This window comes from Leptosomus discolor, chromosome 10 (assembly GCF_034619465.1).
Source record: "Leptosomus discolor isolate bLepDis1 chromosome 10, bLepDis1.hap2, whole genome shotgun sequence".
Lineage (NCBI taxonomy): Eukaryota > Metazoa > Chordata > Aves > Leptosomiformes > Leptosomidae > Leptosomus > Leptosomus discolor.
The window spans coordinates 24,554,960-24,566,124 of NC_141400.1; positions in this window are offsets into that span (position 1 = coordinate 24,554,960).

Genomic DNA, 11,165 nt, shown 5'->3' on the forward strand with positions numbered 1-11,165 from the left:
CACTACAGGGTACTGTCCATCGGGGCGGGGGGAACGGCGGCTCAAGCGGGAAGACCTCAGACCCGGGAGATATCTGAGGTTTCGTAAATATTAACGAACTCTCGGCAGCATTAAGTTGTTTCGCGGCGACAGCCACCACCGATTGCTCGATATGATATTTTTTCAAGCAGTTAGTTACTTCCCGACACAGCTCTTGTAGCTTTTTTGCCGTTTGGTCCTTATCAATAACCGCATCCCATAACGAATCCCCACATCTGCGCCACTCGGACACATCAAACAATGTGTTTGAGTCCGAGAAATGTGCTTTTACGTATCCCCAAGTATAAAGAGATATTAAAGTCTTTTTTCCAATATTTACACCCCACTTTCCCAGAAAGCTTTCCAATAACGATAAGGTTACTTCTTTTTCCATTATCTTACCGCGGTGTCGAGTTTCTTTTCTCCAGCTTTCCCTGATGGGCCGCCTGTTTTCTCCTTTTCTCCACCGAGCTCCAACTCTGCTGCAGAGGTGAGCTTAATTTCCCCGAACGTGAGTCCTGCTCATTCTTCGGGTCCATGTTCGGGCGCCACTTGCGGAGACGGGAGTTGGAGAATCCACAAAAGACTCAATATGAGTTATATCAGGAAACTCGTTTTATTGTGCAGATGCACTTTCTTATATAGCATAATTTTCCAAAGTCATCATGACTTGCAGTTTTTCATAAACTCTAATTGTGCTATACATACATCAGTCATCTGCTTCTACCTATCACTTTACTATTAATACTAATGCGTTCCGCCTCATACGGATGTTAGCTTCTAATCCTTCTATTCTGACCCTGAAGGCCGAAGTGTCCTCGAGGCCTACTATATTAGTTTAGACAAACTGTTCAACAGAGTTCTCCCTGTGCAGGCCCTCTAGCATTCCATGCCTGTTTTCAGCGAGCTACGCTCACACAGGGTTGTGTGCTGAACTTCCCAGTAGCTCGTTTGTTTGCTGCTACATTTTCCCAAGGCAAAGATTTCAAAAGGTGGCAAAGTTAAGGATATTTGGTACTGTGCCGTGAGCTGTTGCTATTTGAAAGCCAGTTTGAGCATCGGTGGTATTCAAGAAATTGCCAAGGTTTCGAGGGTAAATCTGAGTATCTGTGTGCTGAGCAGAAAAGTACAAGGCATGTTTTCAGTTGCCAGGCAGATTTCTTTACGCAGGTTTCTCGAGATGATGCTGCAGCGTGGCTGATGTATTTGTTAGTTCCAGCAACTGTCCTCTTAATGCAGAGATTGATGGCAGTTCTGTGATCAAACCTGGGATCAGTGTCCCTGGTTACGTGTTCTTACTTGCTTTTTCTAACTCTACGGCAGGGCAGAGGAATCACTCTACTGCCTCTACTGAGGGCAGAAGAATCACAAAGCTAGACCAGATTTTGCTCAGTGGAAATAACACGACAATGGAAAGTCGTTTTTGTTAAAGGCTGCGAGCATTTATCTTCTGTACCTGTAAATCCATCGGCCATCGAGTTCAGATGCTTCAAGCTGAGCTTTCCGGCAGTTCTGTTACAGAAGCTGTTTTCAAGTAGCTTTGGGGGCGTGTGTTTGTGTCAGTGATGCTGGGAAGGGGATCTTACTGCCTCACTTGGTACGTGTTACAGCGAACATGAAAGGAGCGTGGCCCTCATCTTATTTTGGGGAATGTTTTTCTGGTCTTCAGGTGCGCGAGGGAATCCCTAGCTTTGCTGCCCACTCTGGGCTGGGTCGTACGGTGGCTTTTAAGTGGTGAGCAGACATTTGCCTGCAGGAGCGCGCAGGGTGGGATCCAGCTGCGTTTCATCCACTGCCTTATGGATCAACGCATTGGCAGCCATTCGGATGCTTACAAGCTCGCCAAGTCATCTGGGGATGATGATGATGCCACGTGATGCCCAGAGAGATGTACCTTCGTGTGCTCTGAAAGGAAACCTGAAGGTCTGCTGGGTTACAGCAAATTGGAAGCGCTGCAATTCTTACTTTATCCTGTGCCGGTACTGAAACAGGAATGAAGTCTTGGAATTCTGTAATTGCTGAATTCTGCAATTTCCTAAATACCGCAGAAGCGGAGCCAGGGTCGTTTTTTGCTTGTCTGCAGAGATGGCTACAAAATCTGGACTTCTTGCCCGAGGGCATGCCTGATTTTGAGGGAGGAGAAGAGGAAGACTGACTTGAGTCCAAGTCGGCTCTGTGTGAATAAGGAATAGTCTCCAATTTGCTGTCTTCCCTACCTTGCACCTGCTCCCTGTGTGACTGAGCAAGTGCCATCCTGACTTAATTTCAAAGCCTTTCTCTACTTTGGTTATCGTTCTGCAGCCCTAAAGGATAGCGCATGTTCTGCCTTCTTGGGGGGCGTAAAATTACGACGATGCAGTTGAGCTGGTGCTCTGCTGCCTCTGGAGCAGAAGCTTGTGATTCTCGGAGTGCGAATTTTCAGCCAGACACAGGTCTGTTCCCGTGTTAAGGCTTGTGTCTCTTCTGGGGACGCATCTTCCCATGCCAAGAAGGCTCTGCTTTAGGCTTTTCCTTACTTCAGTCCCAACAGCAGCAAAGCTCTTTGCCTTCCAGATTGCTCAGCTCCAAAATCACTTTCAGCGACACAAATCAGAAAGGCTGCAAGTGGAAACAGAGTTTTGTCTTTAGATTTTATTTCATTTCATTTTGTGTTTATTTTTGTGGATCTGTTGCCGAGCCGATGCTCCCGAGCACTGACACAGTGCCCGTGTGTCGCCAGGAGCAGGCTGATGCATTCTTCAGTTCAGCTGGAAAAAATATCCCTTGCAGCCTGGCGAGGGGCGGTCACAGAGGTCCAGAAAGGAGCAGCAGGGGTTTATGTCATTTCGCGTTTGGATTTCGTGTTTGGGTTATGTTTAGAGTTTAGGTTTGGATTTTAACTTCCTATTTCAGGGTAAACTTTTCGGTTCATGTTCTAGCCCACGTTGAGGGTCCAGGTTTGCACCTGAGCTGCCTGTTTCAGGGTGAGATTTTTGGTTCTGCTTTTAGTTTCAAATTTAGAGTTTGGGTTTGCATCAGACCTGCCTGTTTCAGGTGACGTGTGGAAAACGCACTCCACAATCTGTGAGAGTGTAAAGTAGGTATGTGTATTCAGCGCTGGGCAGCACGGGGAGCAGCCCCACCAAAGTCGTGCGCGCCCCCACACGGCAACTTGTCTCTGATTTATACGGTCAGATGCTACATATACCTAAGGTTTCCCAATATGCCTATACATAGGCATAACCTGTCCCTGCTTCGTATTAAAATTAGTTCCAAAATGTCATTTCCATAAACTCCTCCTAACTGCGCTTGTGCAGTGCCTCCTTGTGGTGGTCATCGGGGGGGGGGGGGGTGTGTGGGGGGGGTGTTCGTGGAGATGAAGGCTGATGGCTCCTCTTCATCACCACTAGTAACCCCTTGAAGGCTGATGGCTCCTTTTTGCCACCGCTAGTAACTCCTTATTCTTGCGCAGACTCAGTTGCTCCTTGGCTCTTGCTCAAACCATAGCATTGGTTTTAGTCAGTTCTTGAGGCATCCCCCAGGTTCTTATCAGGAACTGTCCTTGTGTGCAGCCATAAATCTTTGTGCTTCTGAGTTTATCAGGAATTGTCTTTTGTAAGGGGCCACAACATTCCTTGCTTCAACTAATTTGTACAATTGTCAGCAAAATATTAAGCAGTATCCATTAGCTTGATTCTTTGGGTTACACAGCAATCTAGATGATCATTAAGCAATAATATTTTCACCAAGATTTCCTTAACCCCTTCCCTCACAGGGGGAGTTTTTTGGTTCGGGTTTTAGCTTCAAGTTTAGAGTTTGGGTTTGCATCTGACCTGCCTGTTTCAGGGTGAGGATTTTGGTTTGGCTTTTAGCTCAGAAGAAGTAAACAGGTTTGGGATCAGCCTGATGCTGAGTGAGCTGAGTGCACCACAGCTGGCAGGGTGGCAGTAGGCCTGTGTCCCTGGTTTGGAGGCTGAAAATTCCCAGCTTCCTTAACCTCAACTGTTGAGGCTCCTCAAGAAGCCTCAGGTCAACTGTGAGGAAGGGAACTGGATTTCTTACCCCTGATCAAATTCACATTCAGCAATTCCTGCCCTTGCCCAGATTATTTGAGATGCTCTTTTTCTTCATGCATACCTCATCTGCTGTGGGAGTTGAGATCAGCTTGAGCACTTGGAGCTTCAAGGCATCTTCAGGTGTCTGAGTAAAACTGCAGGAGGTTAAAATCAGGCCTCTGGAGTTGGTCCCGTCTGTGTTCACTTCCTGGAGTCTTGGGCGGAGGCTGTTGCCCCTGAGCTAGGAACAGTGAACAGCTTGTGATGGATCACCTGAAGTTCCCCCGTTCCCAGCTGGTTTTATGAAGGTGAATCATCCCCAACAGGGACAGGATCCCTCTGCTGTTGTGTGTGGATTCACAGAGTGCAGCGAGAGCTCTCAGCTGCATCCAGACAGGAGAGCTGATAAGCAAGACCTGTGTTTGCAGGTCAGGTTTTTCGCTGATGGCACACAGTAGGTGTTGGGTTTAATAGTCACATTTAGACCACATCCAGGGAGTTCTGCAAAGCCTGGAAACCAAAGAATGCTCTTTCACGTTTTTGTGAATGCTTGTTTTAATAGTGCAAGGCACGCAGCAGCTTCCGTTACTGACATGGATTGAAATACCGAAATATACTATAAGGGCATTAAAGGATCATTAATCGTAGAGTTAACACCAGTCTGAATGTCGATGCGTTTGTGCTTTTCCAGGTGCAGAGCAAACGCATCCCCTGTTGCTCAGGTTCTTCCCAGCCGATGCAGAACTCCCAGGAATTAATCATTTTCCAGCCAAGAGTGTCCTGGATGTTTCTGTGATGGTGTTTGTTTTCTCTCACTGTGATTTCCTTCCACCAGGCGTATGCCTGGGGCCTGAGGGACAAATATTGGTGCAATAAATGTCCTTTGAAATGCTGGTCGGACCTTCCCAGTTTCAGTTTTAAGAAAACCCGACAAACCAAATCCCAGGCATTTCTGTTTGCTTTTGCATTTATTAACCACCCTGCATCAATTTTCTTCAAAACTGTAGCCATTTTCCAAATGCTGTGGATCTTCTACAGTTTCAGGCTTCTAAATCATCTGTATGTTGTTCTGTCATGTATCTGGGTGCCCTGGATAACTTTAGGGTCTCATTTTCACAGACTGCAGCTGCAGCTGTATGCCAAATCCCTTCTTGTTTCTGGGTACGTTGAAGAAATCCATGAGCTTATTGCCCCTTTGCGGCTACTGCAAACACTTCTTTCCTTTGTACTGTACTTTTTCTCTGCCAGCTGGATCACAGGAAAGCAAAAGAGACACGGCAAGAAGGTGCTTCAGCTTCCCCTAGAGCTTTTTCTGTGGTCGTAGAACTGTTTAAAAGGTGCAGTACCCAGCTACAGATGACTCTGCTGATTGGTGTTCTGTGAAGAAAGGAGCAGCTGAAAGAGTTCCCTTTGTCCTGGCACTCCTGTTTCACAGCCAGGTGAATGGAGCCGGAATAAAATTCCCAAGGCTGACATTGGTGCTGTGTTCCTTTACTGCAGGAGAAGGGACGTCCCTGGGGCAGCACCATTTAACCGCAGTGAGGACAGGCCCTCTGGCTCACCGCTGTGCCCGGTGCCTGAGGGCAGTTGCAGAGGGACAGGACAGGACTGATTTTGTGACACTTCTGTTGTGGGAAAAGTAGAGAAACTTCCTTTTATTGTTTTTACTCTAGGATAGTTCATTTGCCTTTTTAGGCCTGGAATTTTTCCTCTGTGTTTAAGAGGATAAGAGCAAAGTCCCTTTGGCCACCGTCTCTTTAAACGCCAGTAGCGCAGAGCTGTTCTTGTCATGGCAGACATTTTTATGGAAGACTCCTAGACCTATTTCTATTGTTATTGCTGTATATTTCAGACATATTCTGCAAGTTTAGGTGCAAACAGTTCAAAATGTTTGTCTTGCGTTTCTAAAGAACGTCTTGCAGAAGCAGAAGGAACTCGTCTGTCCAGCTTCTCAGCATGTGAGACCTTGGTTCCAAGTGAACTACCCCGGATAATGCTCGCCCCATGTTTTGCAAAATTCTGTTCTAATTCCTTGACCTGAGGTCTGTCAGGAAGACTTGCCGATCTGTAATTTGGAGACTGCTGAAAGACAGAGTTGAGGTAGCTCCTGTCTGCCCAGTTATGCTTTTTCTTCATCGTAAATTTGTGTACGCAGCTTACACGTCTGTGTAGAAAATGAGATTCCAAATGTTCCTGTTTGTCCAAGGAATAAGCTGATGGATCTACTTTTTTTTTTCATCTGGTTACCATTTTTATCTAGAACAGAGCGAAATCTGGACTAGGTTTGTTTTGAGGAAGCTGTACTTTAGGGAGCAGTGAGCACTGCAGGGATGCATTTTCTGTAATCATCCTTTGAAATAATACACCTGGCCCAAATTCACTCTTTAAAGTAGCCAGTAAAGCTGGTGTCAATGCATGGAGAAGCAAAATGTGCTTTTGCTGATGGAGTTCATACTAACCAGGTCAGCCACTGCAATCAGCTGTCAAGGCAAGATCACATTGATGTTGGAGTAGCTGTGGCTGCATCAGGGTTTTTTTTGTAGGTATAGAAAAATCATCTCTAACCCTCTGCCAGGGAAGAAACTGGTACTGGAGACCGGACCTTAAAAAACGAGCTCTCTATGAGCAGTTCTGGGTAAGAAAGAAACAGGTGGAGTCTTGTGTCTCTGTTCTCTCTAGGTGACGTATCTGATAGTGACCAACGGGACACCAGAGCTGCAGAACTCTGAGCAACTGTCCGCTGAATTTCGGGCCTTTTTGAGCTGCTGCCTGGAGGTGGACATGGGCAGGCGAGGGTCTGCCAAGGACCTTCTGCCGGTAAAACGCGAAGCGGCTGCAGGTGAAAGAGCTGCGCTGTGTCATGGTTTTGTCATCAGCTGAACTCGAAGGCATCAGATGGAGCCCCCTCATACAGCCTGGTCTGTACTTGCAGGCCGGTAATGGGCTTTGGTACCGAATGGAAGAGGCCTCAACAGCCCTTCCTGATACCAAACCGGTGCTCAGTCAAGGCGCTTACATACTGTTTTGTATCAGGTGATAACAACTACCGGTCGCTGGGCAGGGCGGGACCTGCACCTCTGAGCACACTGACGTATCTGGTGCCCATATGGAGGGGACAGCAGAAGTGACCCTGGACTGCTCTTCCGGACCTGCCTGGGTATAGCCCGCGGGCATCTGGAGAACCAGCGTGCCTGTGAGGTCAGACATATTGCATTTGGCTCCCGAGGAAAAGCACAAAAGATTTCAGCTGCATATTTCAGCCATTAACTTTGAAGTGCACTGCAGTTAGACAGATCGCTGTCCTCGGAGGCTCACCATCTGCTCCAGCCTTTCAAGCTCTCTCACCAGTGGGTTCCTGAAGCCACACTTGAGAAGACAGGCCTCGTTTTCCTTCATTTCTTAACCCAGAAAGCAAACAGGGTATATAACTCTCCCTTTCATCTCAAAGACAGAGAAAGGTGTTTTGAAATATATTCACGCAAGAGTTCTATCCTAGAGGCATGACAGGTGAGGTACTAGAGACACGACCCCTCCCAAAACAGGTCCATCCACCCTTCTCCGCTTCTGCTTCTTCCCTGTACACGGAGAACAAGGAAACGCAAGAGTGTGCAGACTCGGTAATTCAATGGCACCGGGTGTACACTGGGGGGGCCTGGTGGGGCATGGGGCCTGACAGGTCTCTGAGGTGACAGAGCCCTGCCCTGCTGTGCTGTGCCACGCCAGCTGTGGGCAACACTGCGGCAGCGGCGGCAGCAGCAGCAGCAGCCGGTAGCAGCATGGTGCGAGTGTGTGGGGCCCGGGTCCTTACCCTCCTCCTCCTCCTCCTGGTGGTCCTGCAAGCCCGCAGGCTGCTCCAAGACGAGCACAGGGAGCAGGTAGGCAGGCAGAGGGCCAGCACCCAGCCCCGAGGAGTGCAGTGTGGCATCCAGTGCATCTCAGTGGGGCGGCATGGGGCCAAGGCTAAGGTTTAGTCTGGGAGAGCAGCTGGGCCGGGCCGGGCAAGCCAGGCAGGCACCGCGGTGCGGGCAGAGGGGGCAGACACCCTGCAGGGAGCTGCAGAGGGGCTGTGGCTGCTTTGGGGGCATTTTCTGATGGGAGCAGCAGTGCAGGGTAAGAAACCCAGCACTAAGTCCCTTTGGGGACACCCGGCCCCATCCCACACTGCCCTGCTCCAGGGCGGCCTGCCCCCGCTGTGTGCCAGGGCGGGTGAGTGCGTGGCACCGCGGGAGCCAGACAACAGCCCACGGCAGCATTTCTTCCCAGGCTGGCTGCAGCCGTGCCCAGGGCCGTGGCTCTGCCACTCCCTGGCTGGATCCCGGCGGTCACCCTCGGGGCCACCCCAGAGGGGCACGCTTAGGAGAGGTCTGCTCAGGAAAACAGGAGCATTTCTTCTCTAGTCCTGCAGTCCTGCTCCCCTCGGATGAACTGCAGGTCCCCAGCCTGCAGGAACAGGCAGGGGTAGCTCTGCTGCCACCTGTCACAGTCTGTTGTTGCATTTTCCTCCAGTTCCAGGGGTGGGCTTCCTCTGTGTGTGTGGAAACTTCTCTGAGCTCTGCTGGATTGCAGGTGATGGCCTTGGCCTGGCTTATCGAGCTTCTCAGCTGGAGCCTGACTATGAGCCTTGGGAGTTCCAGGGAGCTGACAGCTCCATGCCACTGCAGGCACCTGAGCAGAAGGCGAGAGGAGCACTCTGGAGCAGTCCTGTGTCTGAGCTGCGTTCGCTGGCATTCAGACCTGAAGCAATACATTGAAACGTTTCACAGGAGCTGCTCTGTCCTGTGTTCATTCCCGGACACGGTTGCAGGCGAGGGCTGTCCAGCTTCCCGGCTGGGTTCCAGGGCTGAGCTGCAGAGAGGTCACGCGGGTACGTCATGGCCTTGTCCTTAAACCTTCGGGAGCTGCCAGCTCAAAGCCCAAAGTCAGCCAGGTGCCTCTGCAGGGGTGAGAACGCAGCCCCGTGCGGCTGTGCCATGTCATGACGTGACCCCTTTCTGTGTTCTGCTGTTCAGTTATGGCCCCGTGGGTCAGAACATGTGACGGTAACTTCTCGTGGGTGTTTGGTTGCAGATGCGGCCACCGGGAGGGCTTTTCCCACTCCTCGGCTGGATCCCAGGCTGATTCCTAGCTGGCATCCCAGGGGTGAGTAGTCCAGCTTTGCTGACTTTACAGAGTAAGAAAGCATTTTCAGTATTTTAGTCGTGTGACATTTACCTTCATACTTTCTGTTAATGTTGTCAAAGAGGGAAGTAGAAAGCTAGAATAGGGAGCTATTCCCAAAAACCCTCCCAAGTTCCAAAGGAAATCCTGACAGCCTAGGAGAAAGCAGCACCTGGTCAGTGTTTTTCCCTCTGGTGACCCTCCGACTTTGGAAGCTGAGGTTCAGATCCATGCGTGGACGTGCTGTAGCCTGCACAGCAGGAAGGGATCAGTCAGAGCCTCACTGCAGCGACACTCAGTTTCGTGCCTTGCTTGGGCTGGTGAGCCACAGAGATGGCCCAGCACAGCCTCTGCTGCCAGTTGTGGTTCCAGCTGAGTCCCAGGGGCAGCTGCTGCGCCAGTTGCACTGGTCAGAGGTGCTTTGTGCAGATGCTGGTATCCAGATGTCAGGAACCAGATGATTTGGCCATCACGATGATGTCATCGGTGTATTGCAGGTGTTCTGGAGCTTCACCTGTTCCAGTGTAGTCTGAATCAGTCCATGACAAATGGTGGGACTGTGTTTCCACCCCTGGGGCAGTCGATTCCAAGTGTACTGGACGCCCCTCCAAGTGAAACCAAACGGTCCCCTGTGCTCTGCTGCCAAAGGCATTGAGAAAAACGCATGAGCGATACCAGTTGTGGCGTACCCCTTGGCTGCCTTTGACTCCAGTTGGTATTGTAAGTTCTAGCATGGCTGGCATGGCAGCACTCAGTGGTGGCGTGACTTCATTCAGGCCACCGTAGTCTACTGTTAGTCTCCACTCTCCATTAGATTTTCACACTGGCCATGTGGGGCTGTTAAAGGGTGAGTGAGTTGTGCCGATCACCCCTTGACTCTCCAGTTGACAAATCAGTTCATGGGTGGGAATCGGAGAGTCTCGGTCAGTGCAATATTGCCGCCGATGTACCGTTGTGGTAGCGATTGGCACCCGTTATTCTTCAGCCTTCAGCAGCCCCACCACAGAAGGGTCCTCCAAGAGACCGGGCAAAGTGGACAACTATTCAACTTCCTCCGTCTCTAAGACAGCTATACCAAAGGCCCACGGGTACCCTCTTGGGTCCTTGAAATACCCCCTCCTGAGGTAGTCTGTGCCAAGGATGCGCAGAGCCCCTGGGCCACTTACAATGGGGTGTTTATGCCAGTCATTCCCAGTTAGACTCAGGTCAGCTTCCAGTAGTTAGCTGTTGGGATGCCCCTGTCACTCCAGAAAGACAAATGGGTTCTGCCCCTCTATAGCTCGATGGCATTAGGGTACAGTGTGCACCAGTGTCTCCTGGAGCCTTAGACTCCTGCGGGTCTGATGTGCCAGGCCATCGGGCCCACGCAGTCCAGTAAACCCGGTTGTCCCTTACCTCCCCCTGGCTGGAGGCAAGGCCCCTCTAATCCTCATCAGAGTCACTCCTTGTGAAAATTACTTAGAAGGTCCAGAGACCTTCTCTTCCCCTTGAGGGCACTGAGCAGTGCTGAGAAGGGCTCGGTAGGCATGGGCCAGGCCCCAGCATATTGCAGTGATTTGTGTCTCTCTGGAATTGCCAGGGTGACAGCATACCTTTTCCAAGTATTTTACTAGTTTTTCAGGATTCTGTATTTGTTCAGGGGTGAAATTCCAAAACACTGGGGGTAACCATTGCCCCAGGCACTTGCCCGTACTCTCCCACACACCCTGCCACTCATAATTATCCAGCCTCAGGGCAGATCTCTGGGTGGTGTTCTTAGCAAAAGTTTGTTTAACCGTGAACAATAACCTGGGACACATTCAGGAGATACAGCAAGAAGAACAAGCTGGCTTGGGCATCCCAGGGATATTTGGAATTCTCAAAAGCTGCTCTAATGGGCCTGAATGTGGAAGGAGAGGTGGAAGAGTGGGAGAAAGTGTCCTCCTTTGTCCCTCCTGTGGGCTGGGTGCGATGAGT